Source organism: Anabrus simplex, chromosome 3, assembly GCF_040414725.1.
Source record: "Anabrus simplex isolate iqAnaSimp1 chromosome 3, ASM4041472v1, whole genome shotgun sequence".
In the NCBI taxonomy this organism is placed as follows: domain Eukaryota; kingdom Metazoa; phylum Arthropoda; class Insecta; order Orthoptera; family Tettigoniidae; genus Anabrus; species Anabrus simplex.
Window position 1 is genome coordinate 336143741 of NC_090267.1, and position 14652 is coordinate 336158392.

Genomic DNA, 14652 nt, shown 5'->3' on the forward strand with positions numbered 1-14652 from the left:
GTTAAGTAATCCAGCCACCGAGAGGATATTTAGAGTTCACCTGTCCCAGGTGAAACCGGTGTAATTTCTGTGTTAACTTGCTTCATATTATTTTGAAAGGAATATGAAGGTTATATTTTTTTTTTTTGAGTTTCACTTTTAAGGCTTTCTGCCCCTTCTATAATATTTTGTTTTATATGTAAGCATTTGTGTGAAACCTCCCCCGATTTGTTAAACTGCCATTCTGTCCTTGCCTCGGCCATTACCACGCTCCCGTCTCCTGCTCCAATATACACTGTGGCTTGATTCCATTGAATGCCATGGACAACTGCACGCCGCTGACCCCTCAACCTTTTCACCAAGACTGTGCCCTCAAAAAAATGATGATGGTCCAACAATATTCTACCGCCTAGCTTTAATGTTTCAGTGCCCCCGCAGCCGCGCGGCGCCGTGCCGCGACTGGGTTCGAGGACGGGCCCCCTCGGCCCCAGCGAGGACGACATGTGCACGGCGAGCCGGAGCTCTCCTCCCGGCCAAGGCTGATGTGCGGCGAACGACCTGCTACTTGCCCGCAGCCTGGATTCCTTCACCGCGGGCGCGGCGTGTTTCAACACCACTGCTCCCCTCATAGTGCGGGTGAGTGGTATCTCAGGGTACTTGAGGGGTCCGAGCGGCCTCCTTTGGACGCAAGCTGCAACGGCCGGTCTGGCCATCCAACTTCATCAACATCAACTACATGGACAGTTACGATAAGCAATGACTACACTTGGGAATTCAACAGCAATATTTGGTGGACATTGCAAAAATTTTCATCACTTTTAGTATTAAAAGGTTATCTTCAGAATTCTACTTCTACAAACTTAAAAACTATACTTCATCTGCAACAACAAAATTTTGAAACTAAATCAAACCAAACTAAGAAAATCTTATAAATTTTTTTTGGCAATTAATCTCCATATCTACATCAAAACTTGGACCTTGTTTTCAAACCATTTCATGTGTCACCCCGGGAGGAACGTTTGGGGGGGGAGGTCTGTACCGGGCTTTACACCTCCACACCGCTAATTCAAAATGTGCACCAGTTGAAACTCCTCTGTTGGAGGAAGTCTGAACTTTATCTACGCTATTAATTCTCTACTTTCTCTGAAGATGTCACCACATGGAAAACTTTGAGTTTTTGAACTGTGTCATTTTTGATGTGTTTTTGTTTCGCTTGAAGTAAGAAGTGTGAACTTTCTCTTCTAGAGGACACTACTGAAGATCAACAATAGTGCAACCTAGTGCGCAGTCAAAGAACTATTTTGTTGGAGAAATTTTTATTTCAAATGTTTGTTCTTTGCTAAATTTCCTTCTGTTATTGTTTAAGTTGGCTGTATACCCCTCTTTTTCCCCTTGTTTTAGATTTATCCAATCCCGAATTTCTTTGAGTTTTTTCTCGACCAATCCGATGTATCTTCCCCCTACTTGGATATGTTTCTGTACCCTAGCCAATAAAGAATGTGCGGGAGGGTGTTTTCATTCCCCTAATGCCTAGAAACTTCTGCGAGAGGATATAAACTGCTGATTTTAGGGTCTCCGGGCCACTTCTGTTCCATCTTTCAGTGTATTAAGTACATAGCAGGAGGCGGGAAGTGCCTCTTTCCTCGGCAGCGGTCAACAACAAGGTAATGGCCGATTAATAACTTCTTTCTTTGCTAGCTCAGCAGTTTAACTCTCGGGGCGGGTTCTAAGCTTTCCACCATGTAACCGTTTCCTAAATGTAACTACTCTTTTCATTTATTCTCTTTTAAAGCTACATACTGGGATAGAGAGTGCTAACCCTCTCGAGCTCCCACTCATATTGTTTTGAGGTGAACTTATTTTTCTCAACCTATTCTTCGATAACGTAAAACAAATTGTTCTCTTCTTAAGTCACCTCTTTAGTATGGGATTAGCCCTTGTATTAACGGCCTAGTGCCAAGTAGGTCTTAATCAAAGTGTATTAGGAGTGCAAGTTCGCCTCCTCTCAAATTGTTATTTTAGAGGTCATTTAATTAACCTGCTTTTCATTTAATAGACCTCAGTAGATTGGGTATTTTACCCCTGTGTTTATGTCCGTTGAGGACAACTTGAAGGTGGAGTTTGGTGTGGCCTGGGAGAGGCTTAAATTTGAGAGCGAGTGGCTCTTTTGAAAATTGAGTGTTGTACGCCTCGTGGAGGCTTTTCAGTGCAATTTGGAGCAAGGGCTCCTAGGCATGAATGGGGTTTTCTGCCCCTCTGTGGAAACTTGTGTTTGGGGTAAAACTGAGCTGATTGCCCAAGCAGTGTAAAGTCAGGGCGCGAAGCCCAAATTCTGTAAATATTGTAACTACCCTTTTGATTTGCTACTTTGTACCTGCCATGCTTGTTATTTCTTTGTTTTTGAAAAGAAAATATAACCTTGTTAAATTTTACATTAACTTTGATTCCGTAGTTTGAGACCCGTTCACGCCCGCACCTTCTTTCACGCATAACTACCACGGATATCTCCGTAACAATTATTATTATTATTATTTATTATTATTTCTTTCTTTCTTTCTTTCTTTCTTTCTTTCTTTCTTTCTTTCTTTCTTTCTTTCTTCGTTATGCCCATTCATAGAGCGCGTTTGAACTTGTTAGTTGGTTTGATGGTTTGTGCCTTCTTATCCTCCCAAAATCTCCCAAGATGCAGCCCATCTATTTTATCTTATTTATTTTATCATTAATCGCACTGTTACCATTAATCAATTCTTCGATTTTACTACCTAAAGCGTTAATTTGTTTATTACAATTTTCATTATTAGTACTAATTAATTCTTTCATCTCTTCTTTACTATTTTCGTTACTACTAATTATTTGTTCCATTCGTTTATTACTATTTTCGCTTCTCATATCAATCTTTTCCTCCATTCTTTTCTGACTATTTTCGCTACTAGCATCAATCTTTTCCTCCATATGTTTCTTGAGCCCGGTCATTTCGGCCATGCATCTTGCGTTCTGTCGACCACTTCCTACCAGCTGTCTTTTTTGGTTTCTCCCTAAATTTATGATTGGCTACTTTTGTTCTAAAAGGTCCACGATTTTCCATGATGTCGTCTGTGATATTTATTTCTTGGAGGTCCGCCTTAGTTTCTTCTAGCCATTTTATTTTGACCATCTTTGGGTTGATTACTTTGAATAATCTTTTAGTTAGTCTGTCGCTGTTCATTCTGTAGATATGGCCATAGAAATTAAGGCGTCTTTTCCGTACGGCATCAGGAAACCTGTCGGTGAAGGAGTATAGGTCCGCTGTTCTCCTCTTAATCCACATTCCATTTTCTCTCGTAGGACCATAAATTTTCCTGAGAATTTTCCGCTCCTTCTTTTCAATTTCTGTAATTTTAGAGTGACCACCTAAGCATATGGTTTCTGAGGCATATAAATTATTATTATCGTTTTTGCGTGGAACAGAGAGGTGAAAGAAGGTGCTGGCTTGAATGGGTATATCTACGACAGTCAATGATAAATCTAAAACTTTAAAAATAAAGGTTATATTTATTTCCAGATATTAAGTTTTAACAAAACAAATCGCTTGGTGAAAGAACTTTTGGTATAAGGTAGAAAAATAAAACAGAAAAAAGCCAATAAATGGTTAGTTAAAATATTAGCTTCAAGCTCCCAATTTACAAAGGTCCCAACAGCACTACTGCTGCGTTTAGTTAGAAAGGCAAGGAGACGAACCTCCCAATTTGTTTTACAGGAAATTTAAATCACAATTTTCAAGAGCACCTTTTGTTCCAAAGGTTACAAGTAACGGTCTTCCAAATGCACCATTCAATATTTACACAAATTACAAGAAAGAGACTCAATGCTCTATAATTCTACCAAGGAGACAGCGCTCCCAAACCCTTACAGCCTACTCAAGGCAACCTTTAATTTTTACATTTGTGATTACTACTTTGCTCACGAAAATTTACACCTTCAGGCCTCTCTAGGCACAACCTACAATTTACAAGACCATATCAATTGTCTTTTAAGTTTACACAGGGGTATCGAGTACCCATCCTACCGGGCCTTCGTGAAAAGTAACAGGTTCAATTACTGGACCAAAAATCAAAAGGTACGGAGGCGGAAACTTTCGCTCCTTGAAATCCAAGTTTAAAACCCTACTAGGGCTTGTGGCCCGACAATACAGAGGCTAATCCTAAACTACTGAGGTGACTAGATGGACAAGATAAGTTACCTTTACAAAAGTGAAAACAGTTACGAAACCTAAGTCACCTCCAAATTAAACTGAAGGGGAGTTCGAGAGGGTAACGCACTCTCTACCCCTGTATTTCAGTTAAGTACTCTTGACAAACTTGAACTTTTACATGAAAAAAGGAAATTTTACATTTCCGGAATTTTACAGTTACATTATTAAAGATAGGAAACCTTCCCCTCGGATTAGCTGGCAGATATACCTACAGAGAAAAATGATGGCCATTACCTTAGCTGATTTTCTGCTTGCCGATGGATGACGCCTCCACCTCCTCTCTTAACACACACACACTCAGTAACACGACGATCAATAAGAAAAGTTAACTAGAAAATGCGTCAGCTTTTATACCCGAGAGGAAGGTTCGAGAGGGCTCTGGACTAAAACTAGACACACCCTCTTACTTCATTGGTAGATAAAATAGGTACAAGACCAATATAATTGGCTGAAAAATACACAAAATTTCGGATTGGCCAGAATCCAAAGCTGGCGGGATAAGTTAGAAGTGTTGCAACCTTCGAAGTATCAAAAATAAAGAATAATTTATTCAGTTTAGAAAAGCTATAAATACAACATTTCTTTAAATTTTTAGTAGTTCCACTTTACACCAGAGTGCATGACATCAGTTTTTTAATAGAGACCTATGGAGAAAATCAGAATTTCTTGAAATAGTTGTTGCAGACTTTATGTGTTAGATAGCCTTCTTCAAGGCGCTTCATTTAAATACACGGGGTTGAGGTGTACCTCCCAGTACAATTATTATTATTATTATTATTATATTTTTCTTCGCAGATGTTACTTTGAACGTGACGAACTAAAACTAGATATTCGATTAATAATATTTATTATAAATGTTTTTATGTTTCAATTTTAAAAAGTAGAAGTTCAAATATTCAGGTGGAGGGGGCTTTCGTGGTAAACCAGGTAACCCTTCCCACTGATCAGAGCGAGCTTCGACTGCTAAATGCGCGTCAGGGAAAGGAATAGGATGGGCATCTTAAGTTCATAGCAAGGGAAGACTCGCTCTCTCAGTTCAATCACAATATACAGTAAATGTTGCCAACTGCGTACCATGTATGTTATCCGATAGCTCCCATGAGGCACACAGGTTCGTAAAATAACTATCGTAATCTTATGGATGACGTGCGGTCGCTTTTTTCACACAATGTAGGGAAATGAGGGAGGCAAAGAAAGAAAGAAAGAAAGAAAGAAAGAAAGAAAGAAAGAAAGAAAGAAAGAAAGAAAGAAAGGAGGTGCGTAAATAAATAAATAAATAAATAAATAAAGAAGGAAGGAAGTAAGGAAGGAAAGCTGTAGTCTCCCAGACAGCCTGGCTTCCTTCGTAACGATCCTCGCCTCGCTCAGGCTGCCGCGCTGTGCGGAATGTGAAGTAGTCCCCAGGGCGAGTCTACTGTAGTGCTCCCACCAACTGTACAACAATGGCTTGTAGTTTTGCAGGACTATCGTAGCCACGAAAGCATACGGCCATGAATTTTCATTTCAAAAAATCTCAGATTTATGGGCTGAGTTTCGAACCTCTGCCGTCTTGATGATCAGGTAACTCAGACTTCCGAGACTAACACACATGGGACCTTGGAGTGGGCATACGAAAATAAAACAACTTTTGTAAACAGATTCTTGTGAATATTTAGTTTACACGACAGCATTGTACTTGAAATATACACTGACTGAGCAAATGTCATGGGATAGCGGAGCACCGATGCGCAGGTGTGTTGTCTGCGCACCACACGCCCCCTGTGCCAGCGGCAGTTGTATTGGAGACCTTGTGAGCAGTGGCTGTGCATGTGACAGGTGTAATATGGAACGTCGTCGTGAGCTGACACCATTCGAACAGGGTATGGTGGTCGGTGCCCGACGGATGGGAAGTGCGATTTTGGAAGTGGTGCGGGAATTCGGCTTCACACGATCAACCGTGTCCAGAGTGTATCGTGAATGGTTGAATGCGGGTGTCACCGTCCCGAACGACCGGCCGTCCAGCCACCCTCGATGACCGTGACCGGCGACATCTGAGACGGGTTGTCAATAGTGACAGACGGGTAACCGTGCAACAAATCACAACACAGGCCGTGCTAGACACGTCTCCCAGTGGACAATCCGTAGGAACATGGGTTCTATGGGGTACGGGAGCCGGCGTCGCACACGGGTGCCACTGTTAACCCAACGTCATCGGGCACAACGACGTGCATCTGTCGCCAGTCCCCAGGGATGGACACTAGAACAATGGCGTACCGTGATATGGTCGGACGAATCACGATTTCAACTGCACCATGCCGATGGGAGGCACCGTGTATGGCACAGACCACATGAAGCGATGGATCCCGCCTGCCTCGAAGGTGTGGTCCAGGACGCAGGTGTCTCTGTTATGGTCTAGGGTGCATTTTCTTGGAATGGACCCCCTGGTTGTTCTGGAAGAGACTTTGAATGGTACGCGGTATGTTGAGCTGCTGGGAGATCATCTCCACCCATTTTTGGCCTTCCAGCGCCCAGACGGTTCTGCGGTGTTTCAAGATGATAACGCTCCCACATCACCCGAGAATGGTTCCAGAAACATGCAGCGGAGGTCCAACGACTGCCATAGCCATCTAGGAGCCCCGATATGAACCCTACCGAGCATATCTGGGATGTCCTGGAACGCAGGCTCCGTGTCATGGATCCTGCACCCACGAACAGACCAGCATTGGCGGCCGCTCTGCGAACGATTTGGTGTCAGCTGCGTCCAGAGGACTACCAGGGACTTGTCCACTCACTTCCACGGCGTCTCACTGCAGTTCGCAGGGCCAGAGGAGGCCCCACACGCTATTAGGTGACTATCCCATAACATTTGCTAAGTCAGTGTACTTCCACCTTATTAGGTCATGTTGAGTACACACAGTAGGTTTACACGTCGAAGAGTAAAATTGACCAACCAGAAACCAGTGGGGTCCGAACCCACGACTTTCCAATTTCGCGAAGGATGCTCTATGGATTGAGCTATGGTCGCCTAGGTCATATTCGTTCTGTTGGAAGAGATCTCACCCACAGGTCTGGTACTACTGCCAACACAACTGTGGAATACGAGATTGTCACCCACTGTCCGCTATTCAAGTAAATATTTAGTTTCCACATTCACATTGTACTTCAAATTCATTTCCAGCCTGCTAGGTCGTGTTGAGTACATATAGTAAATGCCGAAGAGATTCTTATAATCTGAGACAGCCACGCAGCATTTACGGTTCTAATAAGTCCCAACGTGACCAAGGACCACAAACAGCTCTTGGAGTACCTAAGTGTTCCATCACAGAATTAATCAAAACGTGGTCCAGTGACGAACACTTCAAAAGCCGGAAAGTAGTTACAAGTGTCAAACAGGGGAAACTATTTATTCAAGGGCATAACGGAAAACAACTGAAACGCTACTCAAATGCAGTAAAACTAAGTAAAGATTTATATTACCATTCCTCACAGGACACCCACCTATAAGGAAGCCATTAATTAAATGGGAAATTTAAAAAATATCCCAGAATGCAGAACATGCAGAAAGGAGATACAAGCAACCCCTCGTAACACCTGCCCATGCGAGGCTCTAAGCCTTAATAATTTATTTAAGACAATAATAAAGCAAAAAGCAAAGTCACCTCCGTACTGACCAAGCTCGATAGCTGCAGTCGCTTAAGTGCGGCCAGTATCCAGTATTCGGGAGATAGTGTGTTCGAACCCCACTGTCGTCAGCCCTGATGATGGTTTTCCGTGGTTTCCCATTTTCATACCAGGCAAATGCTGGGGCTGTACTTTACTTAAGGCCACGGCCGCTTCCTTCCCACTCTTAGCTCTTTCCTGTCCCATCGTCACCATAAGACCTATCTGTGTCGGTGCGACGTAAAGCCAATAGCAAAAAAAAAAAAAAAAAAAAAAAAAAAAACTCCGTACAGGCCATGAAGACCCTTGGCTTCCACTATTGTTAACCTCGGCACGTGATGGGGTAGAGTGGTTAGCTCTACGCCCGGCCGCCTTTGCCCCCAGGAATTAACCTGGTACTCATTTTTGATGTAGGCTGAGTGAACCTCAGGGCCATGGGAAGTGGAAATATCGTTTCTTAAATTTTAAGACTTCCTGACGGAGATTCGAACCCACGTCCTTCCGGGCGAACCGAGCACGACTTTACCGCCTCGGGCAGGCAGCCCCTTAAGACAACAATAATCGAACCAAAAGAATTGCTGGGTTTGTGTACTCTACTGGTAGTTAGGAACACAGGAATAACCGACTGGAGTCAACTCCAAACACAATAGTACAAAAAGCAACGCGGATGGGCCTACAAAAACTAAGCCGTCACATCCGTCATACAACAATGAATTAATTTATGAATTAATGAATTAATTTAGCCGGACTGAGTGGCTCAGACGGTTGAGGCACTGGCCTTCTGACCCCAACTCGTTAGGTTCGATATTGGCTCAGTCCAGTGGTATGTGAACGTCCTCAAATACGTCAACCTCGTGTCGGTATATTAACTGGCGCGTAAAGGAACTCTTACGGGGATAAATTTTCGCACCTCTGCATCTCCGGAAACCGTAAAAGTAGTTAGTGGGACGTAAAGTCAACATAATAATTAATAATGAATGAATAGAGCAGAATAGAATTCCAGTACTCTTCTCCATCAATTACGGAGCAATCATTACTAATATATGCAATTAGTTGCTCATCATACGAAATACTTATGGCAGTGTAAGTTGAAAATACATCCCAAAGGCTGATTACATCCTCAACATCTCTATTACGAGGTGTCACAGATGGGCCAGGGGTCATAGAAGAGGCATACTAGGGAAACTAGGAGTGAGGTAGTTTCCCGTTGCTTTCCTCGCCGAGCTAGCAGTTGCTATCACATATCAGTCCGCCAAACCCACTGAAATGTACGCAACACCCGACACTACGAGGAACATTTTCACAACATGTTTACAACATCCATAAGAGGGACTGGCTGCATAAGGAATGATATTGCTGGCATCGATCATACTTTGGTCACTTTCATATCGTCAAAGCCAAGGATGAGACTGGGGTGTCAAATGAAAGAAACAGATTTGATCTAGTCCATACTACAAGATATAGCGCAGTGTAAACACTTGTCTTTCCAAAAAAAAATCATAAAATAATAGAAGTATACAGTGCTTTTTTTGTGGCGGTACGCAACGGTATGCAGTACCGGCACCTTTTTCTCGTAAGAAACATAAACGTTGAATTTGATATTATTCGGAATATTCCTATGAAGTGTTGGTCTTGTGGCTTAAAATCAAGATTGTTTGTCTATTTTTACTACGTTTATATATATATAGTAGGTACGAGCACATGACTGAAGTTACTGTAAACTGCCGATCTAAAATCTTCTTGTTCCGTTAACCATTTATTGTCGTCAGTGTGAAGTTAAAGAAAAAGAAAGAGATAGTCTTCATCTTGCTGTTTCTTTTCCTTCCACAGTTCTGGCTACTGAAATACAATAGAGTAAGGGGTTGGTTTTCTCACCATTCTTTGTTGCTATTTGCTTTACGTCGCATCGACACAGATGGGTCTTATGGCGACGATGGGATAGGAAAGGTCAAGGAAGTGGAAGGAAGCGGCTGTGGCCTTCATTAAGGTACGGCCCCGGCATTTACCTGGTGTGAAAATGGGAAACCACGGAAAACCTTCTTCAAGGCTGCCAACAGAGGGGCTCGAACCCACTATCTCCCGATTACTGGATACTGGCCACACTTAAGCGACTGCATTCTCACCATTCAGCAAACAAACTGGTTTTGTCAAGGGTATCCGTATTGCACCAAACCGTTAATACCAACGTACCAGCAAACTACTAATAGCTAACCATTATAGTTAATCTGGGGCTACTCTGTGTTTAAATTTAACTGATTTAGCTGTTTTAACTAATTTGAAAAGCATAAAACACATTTTTTGTGCTGCCTAGCCAAGCGAGTTCATTGTTATTTAGTAGGAGCACGTGGCTCAGGAGCTAGAGAAGTGAAATTAATAAAATCTATATATTAAAAAAAATCTTTAAGTCGTTTTCCCATGATGTAACAGACAGATAAAAATCGACCTAAACCTACTTTCGACTTTAGTATATCTTATCCGAGATAAAAACAATGTCTACCGAGCTCGATAGCTGCAGTCGCTTAAGTGCAGCCAGTATCCAGTATTCGGGAGATAGTAGGTTCGAATCCCACTGTCGGCAGCCCTGTAAATGGTTTTCCGTGGTTTCCCATTTTCACACCAGGCAAATGCTGGGGCTGTACCTTAATTAAGGCCACGGCCGCTTCCTTCCCACTCCTAGCGCTTTCCTGTCCCATCGTCGCCGCAAGACCTATCTGTGTCGGTGCGACGTAAAACAGCTAGCAAAAAAAAAAACTATGTCTGAGGCAAATATTTGACGTGCAGACCAACAGACAAAATTATAACATATTTTATATAGGTAATAACTGTTTGCCATGTGTATAACGGCTGATTATATTATATGCACGTGCCAACAAGCAGCCCGGTATGTAACTGAGAGTCTGCAATACATGCGGAAGCGGTAGAAGAATCTTCTGAATTGAACCGTTCCCCCATCCTACAATTACAAAGAAAGTGCCGAGCTAGGCGAGATACAAATTGTACTGTTAGTCTAGCATCACGTTCTGAGCCGGTCGTAGAATCACGCAGCGTACTGCAATATCACGATCGCTGTAGGCATCGTTTAGAGAAAGGTTTACACACGAGGAAAAAGTAAGTTATTAATCAGCATAAAACCGTTACGAACAAAAGCGAATAATGATTACTCCGAAGTGGTTGTGACATAGAGGACGTTGAAATATATATTTACAAAATTGTACCTATTAACGAATATTCTAACGATAACAAAGATAATTCCCCAGCTGCCTCCCACTGCCTCTAAACATGGGAGTTCTGTTGATGACCGCCAACACCCTTGCTGAGTCTGGCGTGTCTGCTAATTGTGCTAGGTTCACCGCGGTCTGCTTCCTTATCCGATCTCCCTTGATCAACTTTAGATCTCTTCCTACCCCGACAGTTCTAAGTATCTTCTCAATTTGCTCTTCTAACTGGTTTTAAGACGGGGTGGTTATGCTGCATTCCCTTAAAGAAATAATCACCACCACAACCCCAGTCCAAATATGTGGCCACCGAAAAGAATGGAAGGTAGATAAAAACAAACGCCATGGCGCTACAGCCCTGATGGGCCTTGGCCTACCAAGCGAGCGCTTCTCTGCACGAAGGACGAGATGACGTGTGGTCAGCACGACAAATCCTCTCAAGCCGTTATTCTTGGTGTTCTAGACCGGAGCCGCTATCTCACCATCAGATAACTCCTCAATATTGTAATCACGTAGGCTGAGTGGACCTCGAAACAGCCCTCAAATCCAGGTGAAAATCCCTGACCTGGACAAGAATCGAACCCGGGCCTCTGGGAGAGAGGCAGGTGGGCTACCCCTAGACTGCGGGGTCGGCACGAAGAATAGATAGGAACTCGAAAAACAGCGGCACTTACTTAAATAACTTATACGAATTTTGTTTTCAGCATGGAATTTCCTCTAAGATCAACCAACCCCTATAGTGCAAGGCATGAAAATGCACACAACCCCCCATCCTCCATTAGATGTTCCTCTAAAGGGAGTACGAGGGGCGTACTATATTGTTTAACACTTTAATTTTTGTAGTCCGGGTATGGTTCACAGTTCACTTTTGAAGGTTAGGGCTCTCTAAAGACTAGGTATGCTCGCCCGCCATTATGGTTCATTCCTACGCTACGTTGGTAAGGCAGTTGACCACCCTAGCCTTATATAGCCCTCGTTTTACTGTTCTCCGCGTTAGAAAATAATGCTGAACTAACATACTATAAAAATGCTCATTCTCATTTATTTTTATTTTTTTTTGATAGGGGCTTTACGTCGCACCGACACAGATAGGTCTTATGGCGACGATGGGATAGGAAAGGCCTAGGAGTTGGAAGGAAGCGGCCGTGGCCTTAATTAAGGTACAGCCCCAGCATTTGCCTGGTGTGAAAATGGGAAACAACGGAAAACCATCTTCAGGGCTGCCGATAGTGGGATTCGAACCTACTATCTCCCGGATGCAAGCTCACAGCCGCGCGCCTCTACGCCCACGGCCAACTCGCCCGGTCATTCTCAATATTACTCAGACGGTTACTAAACATAAATATTAGCATATTTCGTACATTATTGTGTCATTTTTACTCGAGACGGAGATTGTAAAAGCAAGGTCGTTGATAATTTGCGTTTTAACAAACAAACAAACAAACAAACTAGGCATGTACTCTCACTGGAGAAGTATTAGAAAAAATAGCTTACTAATAAATAATTTATTATTATTATTATTATTATTATTATTATTATTATTATTATTATTATTATTATTATTATTATTATTATTATTATTGTCCGCCTCTGTGGTGTAGTGGTTAGCGTGATTAGCTGCCACCCCCGGAGGCCCGGGTTCGATTCCCGGCTCTGCCACGATAATTTGAAAAGTGGTATGAGGGCTGGAACGGGGTCCACTCAGCCTCGGGAGGTCAACTGAGTAGAGGCGGGTTCGATTCCCACCTCAGCCATCCTCGAAGTGGTTTTCCGCGGTTTCCCACTTCTCCTCCAGGCGAATGCCGGGATGGTACCTAACATAAGGCCACGGCCGCTTCCTTCCCTCTTCCTTGCCTATCCCTTCCAATCTTCCCATCCCTCCACAAGGCCCCTGTTCAGCATAGCAGGTGAGGCCGCCTGGGGGAGGTACTGGTCATTCTCCCCAGTTGTATCCCCGACCAAGAGTCTGAAGCTCCAGGACACTGCCCTTGAGGCGGTAGAGGTGGGATACCTCGCTGTGTCCGAGGGAAAAGCCGACCCTGGAGGGTAAACAGATTATTATTATTATTATTATTATTATTATTATTATTATTATTATTATTATTATTATTATTATTATTATTATTATTATTATTATTATATTACTGATAAGTAGAATAGGTTGTTCGTAAGCTATGCGCCGCGATACCGTTAAATGAAATGAGGGATGGTTTTGGTGGTGATTATTGTTTTAAGAGGAAGTACAAGTGGGCAACCATCCTCCATATAACACTAATCAGAGAGAAAAAATGGAAAGGGTCCGACACTTCGAAAAATGAAGATATCGGCCAAAGGAAGACAAGGGCCACGAAGGGCGTGAAAATGAAAGACTCCCTAGGCCTCCATACGTAATACCGTCGGGGTCGGAAAAGAACAAGAGTTGGCCAAGGGAGGTCGATAAGGATGGATGAAAGTGAGGAGCCTGGCACAAGTAAGTGGAAGCATTGCCAGGACTCAGCTGAGGACCCCGTGGTCGCCAACCCACGCACGAAAGTTCAAAGCCCCATAGGCCCCTTTTAGTCGCCTCTTACGACAGGCAGGGGATACCGTGGGTGTTATTCTACCGCCCCCACCCACAGGGGGTTGAAATGAGGGACACCGTAGTATTGATATAGGCTACTGTCATTCTTAAATCTTAAAATTTGACGTGGTAATCGGTCAGTGTTGAAGATATATAAAATGTGAGAGGAATTTTATAACAAATAATCTCAGTCGATATTTCATACTTGCGTGAAATTGATACAACGCTATTTTCAATGTAGTCGAAATTATAAGAAACAATTCTTCGAACAAAAATAACGCTGACATGTAATGTACGAAGACGAACACAAACAAGTAACTGGGATTCTTGAAGTTTATTTCTTTCTTCTAAAATTTAATCCCTTTTCTTATTTACCGCTCTTTTAAAAAATGCATTCTATGTAAAAACTAAACTTAATTATTGGCGAGTGTTATGAATCTCATCAGCTTATTCAGTTATTCAACCGAACATTCATGAAACAAATGTTATTATAAATAACATTCAGGAAGAAAATAGGAATAGAGTAACTAATTCTATAGCTGAATCTTCTCTCCCAACCTGAAGTACAGCACTGCTAATCAGTTACCAGTGACTTATAACGGGAGTGACTCATAGGCTGTGGAGAATATTGAAAATTTTTGACTTTGGCAAAGTTAACGGATTATTTTTACAGAGATTCCTCTGGTTGGAGGATAAGTAGTATGTTTTCTCAACCTTATTAAACTTCGAAGGTCTGCAACTTTGGTTAACTTCCTCAGGCAGCACATGAAAAAAAGTTATATTTAAGTAATATCTTACAAATTTACTGTCTCCTTTTATTACAGCATTAACAAAACAATAACATTCAATTCCTTGTTTACAATTTTCTCTTGTTTTCCGAAGCTATCCCATACGTTTTACCTCATTTCCGTACATTCTTGTTAGAGTCACAACAGCATAGGATCGAATTTTGAAGAAGTGACTAACAATTTTTTCTTCTTGTAATTGGAGATCATGTACTGAGCTTTTAAATTGGAGACCATGTACTG